The sequence below is a fragment of the Calonectris borealis genome, chromosome 3 (genome assembly GCF_964195595.1).
Source record: "Calonectris borealis chromosome 3, bCalBor7.hap1.2, whole genome shotgun sequence".
NCBI classification, from domain to species: Eukaryota; Metazoa; Chordata; class Aves; order Procellariiformes; family Procellariidae; genus Calonectris; species Calonectris borealis.
The window spans coordinates 38,861,311-38,868,824 of NC_134314.1; positions in this window are offsets into that span (position 1 = coordinate 38,861,311).

Consider the following 7,514-nt stretch of genomic DNA (forward strand, 5'->3'; position numbering starts at 1 on the left):
AATGCACAAAACTAGGGATGAGCAAAACTGCTCTCTGCTAACGACAGCATGGAAGTAGTGGGTCAAAAAATAGCCTGGAAATGATTTTGCCATTTTGCGTCTAATAAACTGTAATCCTGAGCTGATTTGTTTTTAAGGAGTTCTGGCGTTGCTCCAAAGGGCTGCATTTTCCAGAGATGAGCTATCCATTTCCTCTGGTCTTTTTAACATGACTGCAGCTGAACTTTTAAGCCAGATCATCCCAATTTGCTAGGCATGAGATTATTGATGGTGTGCAAAATCAGGCAGAGAATTGAAAATAACCATGCCGGTAGATGTGAAGTCAGTTGGTTTAAGGCTTAGTTAGAGGTTTATGTGTCATTTGCAAGTACTTGAGTTCCAGAATAGGCTGTTCAGTAAGTCTGTGCTGTAGGGAGCCACGCAGTACAGATCTGACTCCTTTGCTTTTCACAGGTCAGCTTAGGATATAGAAGCATGAAAAAACACCCAGGCACTCGTTTTAGAACTGAATAGGTCAGTGCTTCAACTGCACGTGATGAAAGCCAGTAGCGTACTTGGATATACGTAGCTCAGCTTAGCTCAAAGTAATTGTATTGTGCACGTGTCAGGCTGTATCATACACTGCAGCACAGCAAACACGTGGTCCACAAAGTGAAGTGATTGAATCCAGCCATGTAGAAAAGATGCAGGTGAAATTTCAAAAATCTAATTTCCTATTGGTTTACTTATTTTTGCAAAATGCATTTTTTAAACATGAGCATTTTTGGCTAAGGAATTAGTTAAGAAAGAAGAGATCTTTAATCAGCCATCAAGAGGAAGAAAGCAAAGTTCCAGAGTAAAATAGAGCATGTTCTTCCTTCCAAAACTTATCATTTTTAATATGAAAACAATTTGTTTCTCAAACTATTTCTCACTTTTTCTGGAATCTATGTGATTCTTCCCTTTTATTGCTGGGCAAATGCCATACATTTAAGTGCAGTTCATAATCCTTCTGTACCTACTAATGAAGTTTGCAGCCCTCAGACACAGGCCAGGCAAACGACAGCCACAAGGCAGCAGAAGCTGTATCCTAAGCCCCTCTTATTCATCGTCTCTTTTTCTTGTGTATTTGTTTTTATTCCTACCTAAAGAAATGGGACTTTCTGTGGTCTTTCAATGCAAATTTAGTGCAGAAGGAGATTTACTTCACATATCTCTTGTCCTACGGAAAAGAGGCTCTTTAAAGTAATTTTGGACACTTTAGAATACATTCGGAATTCATCACAAGGCATGTGTAATTTAATCATAGAATCATAGAATCATACAGGTTGGAAAAGACCTCTAAGATCATCGTGTCCAACCGTCAACCCAACACCACCATGCCCACTACACCATGTCCCTAAGGGCCTCATCTACATGTCTTTTAAATACCTCCAGGGATGGTGACTCCACCACTTCCCTGGGCAGCCTGTTCCAAGGCCAATGTATCATTTTGCGTTCAGATATTGGTAGCTTTTCTTCGCATTAAAAGAATTGCTACATTACAGTCAGCCTGCTGCCAAGCCAGTTAAAGAGCTCTTCATTAGCTTTTGTTTTTAATTATACCTACCTGAGGCCTAGGCCTGGCATGTGCTTGGAGCCCGTGGTCACTCTCTAGCAGGCAGTGGTCCTTCAGAGGGGGAATAAGGGATGTTTAGCTGTTAGTTTTTAGTGGAGCTGATGTCCTAACTTAGCCCTTCTTACTGAACAATTGCCCCTTTTGTTCCTCGGCTAGCTAACGTACGTCTTCTTTTGGTGGCTGAGATGCCCAAAGTGTTAAAACTGAACTTCCTACTCACCCCAAATAGTACACATGCAGCAGCTACTATTAAATATCTGGCAGTTTTTCCCCCGCTACATCTGAAATATCCACCAAGGATTTGCTATTCTGATAGTAAGGAGAGGCAGAAACCGCAAGTGGTTGGGTTCATTGACGGTATCCAACAGACAAAAATGTCTCAGTGCCCCTAGGAGGGGACCCAGGATTTCACAAACTTTCTGCGTAGATGATTTCACTTCTAATTCTTTACTTTTTAAGGGCTTCCACCAACCCTGGTCCTCCCCACCCTGAGGAGAGTGAACACCCATCTTTACATCCCCTGCCTATTCCTGCCAGCATCCTGGCAGCGGCATCTGCCCAACCTTTGTCCGAAGCCGGGTACCACAGCTGGGGTGGCCTGAAGCTGCCGGTGCCGGGGCACTAGCAAGTCCTGGCAGAAAAGCACGCTGGATGGGGTGACATAGGAGCCATACCAAGCAGCTTAGGCAAAAATACATCCATTGTTCCACAGTCCCCAGAACGGCTAATCTTATTCCCCCATGCCAAGGGCGGTCCTATCAAATGTGTGTTTTTCATAGACGTAGCTCTGCAAATTTCATGTGATACGTAAATATCAGTAAAAATAAGGCCATTTATAAACACCTCCTTCTCCTTCCTCCTCTCCCTCCCTGCCTTGCTCCCAAGATATGCCTGTTGGCAGAGTGAACCCTGCCTGTCGTAGACTTTGTCCACTTCACTCCAAACGAACAATAAAGTAGTGAAAGGCATAATGGTGGTGAGCAGTTAAAGGCAAAATGAAAAAAGAAAAGAAAAAAGACAGAAGCAGCTATAAACCTATTGGTGGATGTATAGCTCACCCAACATGGACTAGAACCACCAAATACATTTCTGCTATCTTGTTTCCAGTTATTAAGTGCCCTGCCCTTTATGTACTCACAGGTATTTTCCGCAACGGCTCACCTTCCAATATATTTAACGTAACCCATTGATTTCAAAACTTAACGTAGAAAAGGCCCCTCTGGGGCCGCACAATTATAGCAAGCTGTGCAATCTCAGTATCAGCTATTTTGATAAAGGCTTCCTGCCACACAGTGGGTTTCAGTTCTGTCGGGCTGCTGCTATTCTGGAGTAAAAGAAGGACCGTGTACACAAATACACTGTTGGCTTCGTCTGTTTCTCCCATCTTCAGTCACACCAACCAGGGGCTTGGGTTTCTGACAAGACACCTAGGCCCTGGCATACCAAAACGCAGTGCCTTGCTGGGCAGGAAGATTTGGGGGCTGTGTAATTTCAAAGCCCTCTGGGTGCTGGAATAACTCTGGTTCATGTCATGGGGAAACACTGAAGAACAAGACAGCATTTGTGTGCCGACCTCTTCTTCTGCTTTTCTACCTTTCTGCTCATGTACTGTATGTCAAAGTTGGATGGAGGGTTGTCATTCATAACAGTAATCTGGTGCCGATCCTGTAAAAACTTCCTTTTAACAGAGATAAGATAATGCAGTCTAACAGTTCTTTAACTAAATAGGATTAATTAGCAGGAAGCTGGCTGCTTAATTCACCACTGACCTGTAAAACCTGGTAAGAATGAGGTCGCTGGACATAATAGAGCTATTTAGGAGTTTAGGTCAAACTCTAATAACAGAGAACATCATTTAAAGATCATTCTGATATAATAAAATTCTGGGGTAAGAAAATATTGCTTATTAAGGAGAGATCTAATCTTTAAAATAGTGTGCTCTGTATACTCAGAAGTGTATTCCTTCCAAAACAAACAATTGCAACATCTAAGCATTCAGTCAGTGGACACCAGACTTTGACATTCAAACCCATCAAGCTTTCATATCCTTTCCCCCAAAATTTGTTATATAAAGCTCACTTTTTTGTGACCTTAAGATCTCACAGGAGCTTCAAGTTATGAGAATCTTGTTTCATGTTTCAGTGCATAAGAACCAGCACTTTTCTGTGCATATTCTGAGTAATCATCTTGATTAAATTAAGTTTGTTTAAGGGTCAGGAAAAAAAAATATATTTCTATAGCTCCCCAATTTTCCTCCAGCTTCTGCCTACTTTTTCACTCGTTTTTTTCTGACAGCAGCTGTTTGCAAATGACAGTTTCTATTACTAATATACATGTGCATCTGTATCATTTCTGCCAAAACAATGTTCCTGTTTTCCCCCAGGAATCTCTGATTTCTTCCCCAAAATTATGTCCTGTCTCTTCCCACATTAAGTCAGGAATATCGGGCAGAGTTTCAATTGATTTACCTATTATAGTGTACACCATCTTCCAAAAAGCTCGGTCCAGAACCATTTGCAGACCAGAAATACCACCTGAAGCCACTCTCGGGAGCTAACTGGACCTATTTTAAAACTTTGTGGTCATGTAAAAACCAGACACAACATCTGAGGTACAGAACAGTCAAAAAAACGTATTGATTTTGATGTATCAAGTCAATTTGTGTTTATGCTTCCAAAGCAGAGGGATGAATGGTTACCCCCTAGCTACTCATCTGGGAACAAAAAGATTTTCCTCTTTAATTTTTTTTCCCCTTTTATTATTCCCTTCATCTTCAAAGCCTTCATGTAGTAACTGGCTAGTGTCCCGCCTTTGCTTGCCAAGGAAGCTTGAACATATTCCTTCAGATGGCCAAAAAGGTCGTTATGGTTTGAAAGAAAACATTTCTTCTACCCAGGAGCTCAGCACACCATGTCCCCATTTCTCCAGCCTGCTGCCAATAGTGAGAAGTGAGATCGCTTTTCAAGCCCACAGCTCAATAACGAATAGTTTTGTGTGTCTACTACAAAAGATCAGGAAGCCAGACCCACTTTTTTATTTAATACATGGAGCCAGATTCTCAGCTGGTATAAACTGAAGCAGCTCTACTGATGCGAAGAAAAATATACTGATTAACACCTGCCAAAGTTCTGCTCTACATATTATGTTTGCAGAGTAAATGGCATAAATCATGGAAACTGTACTTATTTTTTCCATTTTGAGACGTTCTTCCTCCAGTACACCCTGGTAAAACATTGTTGCCTTTACTAAAGTGCTAAGGATTCAATTTAAAAAAAAGTAAGGCCGAAGTGCTAAAACTCAAAAACTTTTCTAGCACCATTCATCACAATTACCTCCACAGCCACAAAGACAATGGGATGAATAGTTCTTCATCTAGAGTTTTTCTCTCCTGTCTAGTATTGCTTTAATATGTCAAAACTGGATGTATGTGTGGAGGGAGGGATGCATGCACGCACGGATGATACACTCTCCCTCGCGTTACGCACCTCTCTCTCTCTCTCTGGTATACAGGGCTCAGGCTACTGGAATTCCCATTAGTTCAGTCTATCCAAATGGCCAGATGATTCATTGGTAGAAAAGGAAAACATCTAAACTTTGCCTGTCTTTTAGAGAACGTTATTTGTAAAAAGTGTTGCGCATAGAAAAAAAAAAACCCACGTTGCTAACTTTTATTGAATTAATCCATCTTCAAGAATAAAAGCATAGAAACTACATATCTGCACCTTTAAACAGGTAATGTCAAGGGTTATTAGAGCTGAAAATTGACATTGCTTATTAGTCTTATATTGAAGTTCATATCTTCAGCAATCTGCTGCTCATACAACATTTTGGCGTATGGATGCAACTCTACAAAAATGAATGCTACTTGGTGGTAAATTATTAATGCTTTGATTCAATTTTTTTTAAAAGTAGACATGCAAATCACTGCAACATTTGCAGTGAGTAAACAAGTACTCCCACGCTGCAAGAGAAAATAGGGATATGTACAAGGTGATAGCACAGCTAGTTTACTTTGAACCTCAGATTAAATAAGCATTTTTGCTGTTCAATAGATATCTGAGCTGGCAAAATGAGGGGAAAGAAGGGAAGGCAAGGCAAGGCAAGGGAAATTTTGAGAAAGACTGTGAATAGTCTTTCCAGTCACTCCTGCCTGCCTGGGACAGGGAAAGAAGGAAGCGAAGACAGAAAGGGATTATCCTCATGTTGTTACAGTCTGCCCACGAGCAGAGAAACCCCTTCCAACAAACAGTGTGTTGAAATGGATACACTCCCAGGATTTCCAGTTCCTACACACTCTGTCATCCTAACGAAAAAACAAAACCAAACAAACTGGCAATGACAAGAAGTCTCACTGCTCTAGATTAATCCTCCCCAGCATGCTCCAGTTGCTTGGGCTATAGCTGGATAAGCTTTAGTAGCCTCAGAGAAAATCCAGGCTATGCCAGATGTGAAACCAATCCTAGCTGAGGACCAGGAATTCAGAAGCAACTGCAGACTGCTGACGTGCCTAGTTCACGCAGCACCTAAACTTCACGCAGTGCCTAAAGTTCAAACTGGTTGCTTGCCACTGGCATCAGCAGGACTCAAACAGCTTGGTGATTTTGTCCATCCCAGCAAGTTCATCCATGATGATCTGGGTCTTGCACACTGAATTTCTGTCGTCCAGGGCAGGATTATGCCCCAAGCCACAGCCAGGACTGGTAAACTGGATCACCTAACGGGAGACCTCCTGCTGGCGTCACCCAGACTCCTCGGACACTTCTCTTTGTGCTCAAACAGCTGTACAGGCTCCACAAAAGCACAGGTCCCCGTCCTCCCCCGGCATGGCCTGTGCCTTACAGATGCCCCCTCAGTGCCCGGAGAAAGGATATCCACCCCCAGCTCCTCCCGGGCAGTGTCAGGGCATGTGTGTGGTAACTAAATACTCAATGGCCAAGAAGACCTGGTGGGAAGTTTGGACCTCCATGGTGGTTTAACTTCAGAGCCACGCACAGCCATTTGAAGGTTACTGCTCCAGCTCTTTCACATCCAGGTCTATTTTTTTTTCTTCCCTGCTGCCCAGGAGATATTACGTTTGTCAACTCTGTCAGCACCAAGGTTTTATTTTGCCGTTTTGTTCTTCCCCCTCATTAACCAGTTCATCTGTTTTCCTCCTGCCGTTTCTTTGCCCTCGTGAACTCAGGAGCCTGGAACTAACACTTATTTCAAAAGTAGTGGTACAGCCATCAGATGAAAGCAAATTTTGTTTCCAAGCCTTGAACATCTGTCAGCAAACATTGCGGGGGAGTGCTTGTCACCGTAACAGGTTGTGTGGAAAAACACAGCGGTGCTGCTCTCCCCTCCCCACAGTCTTCCTCGGATTTGATAAACCAGGACTGTCCTTCATCTAAGACCTATAAAATGGGTAAACAGGGATGTTTATCAAATCAAAATGAGGGCGAACATTTTAGGGAGTAGGCCGTACAGCTAAAGGGACTGCAGGCAAAAAAAAAAACCCTGCTCTGGCTAGCTTAAAAGACTGAAATTATTGCAGCAGGCTGCTACTATCAAATCTATGAGACATAACCTCATTTATTACTCATCATGTTGCCACTTATGAGAAAATGAATAAAAATAGAAAACAAAATCAAGTTTCAAAAGAGAAGTCATGAAAATAGGTGTGTGATGTACCTCTCTGGGCATGCGCTGGTGGCTTGCAGGATCAGTTCTTGCCCAACACCTTGTACGTGAGAAAACCCAGTGATGAAAGATCATCAGAACATACAAACCCTTAACACGTCTGCTGACATGTGTCAGTCTTACTTTAGCCTTTCATTTACCTGCCTTTTTTAATTAGAGATACAAGGTGCAAAGAAATAAGCTGCACAAGTTATTAGACCCAGGAGAATAACAAAGACCCGATCTCATGCACAGGAGC